The sequence below is a fragment of the Rhinoderma darwinii genome, chromosome 3 (assembly GCF_050947455.1).
Source record: "Rhinoderma darwinii isolate aRhiDar2 chromosome 3, aRhiDar2.hap1, whole genome shotgun sequence".
Lineage (NCBI taxonomy): Eukaryota > Metazoa > Chordata > Amphibia > Anura > Rhinodermatidae > Rhinoderma > Rhinoderma darwinii.
This window is the reverse complement of record NC_134689.1, coordinates 106,158,959-106,159,597: the sequence shown is the minus strand read 5'-3', so window position 1 is coordinate 106,159,597 and position 639 is coordinate 106,158,959. Positions and strand designations below refer to the sequence as shown.

At 41.2% G+C, this 639-nt stretch overlaps 1 non-coding gene across 1 annotated transcript; it reads right to left on the bottom strand.

Moving 5' to 3' along the window:
* Positions 1-241: 241 nt before the first annotated feature.
* On the bottom strand, positions 242-348 carry LOC142751337 (U6 spliceosomal RNA). The gene has a single exon (XR_012882887.1). It is a non-coding gene; the product is annotated as a U6 spliceosomal RNA (small nuclear RNA).
* Positions 349-639: the final 291 nt, after the last annotated feature.

Sequence of the window (639 nt, the reverse complement as noted above, 5' to 3'; positions counted from 1 at the left end):
GGATCTGAGATATTACTATGAAGCCTATGCATACAACAAATGATCGTCAGACTCACAGAACACTCTCCGCTCCTGCCAAACCAACCTCACATTTCCAGAGGACCTATGATGGGCTTGTGTTGCCTCCTCCATTCTCTGTAGATGTTGTACCTCCTGAAACCAGTCAGTAATCGTAGGCACGCTACTGGTCTTCCAAAGACGCGGGATAACAGTGTGAGCTGCGATCAGCAGGAAACAAATCAAAAATATGTAACGCTTCACGAATTTGCGTGTCATCCTTGCACAGGGGCCATGCTAATGTTCTCTGTATCGTTCCAATTTTAGTATATGTGCTGCCGAAGCGAGCACTTAATTTTTTTTTTTTTTTAAGTAAGTTACTTATTTTTATTAGATTTTTTAAGTTTTTTTCTGCATTTTTTATTTCTTCCACATGGTGGGAAGTATTAAAATTAAATATTAATTTGACATGTTTTCCTATGTTGGCCACCAGAGGGAGCACTTCCCAGAATTACAGCAAGGTGAATAAGGGAAAGCAAGCTGACTCACAGCTGCTGTAAATGTGGGAGGGAATCTCACCCCCTCCCTATTTTTAGCTACAAGTCAGGAAAAGATGTCTTCAAATTGCTAAGCAGTGTCCGG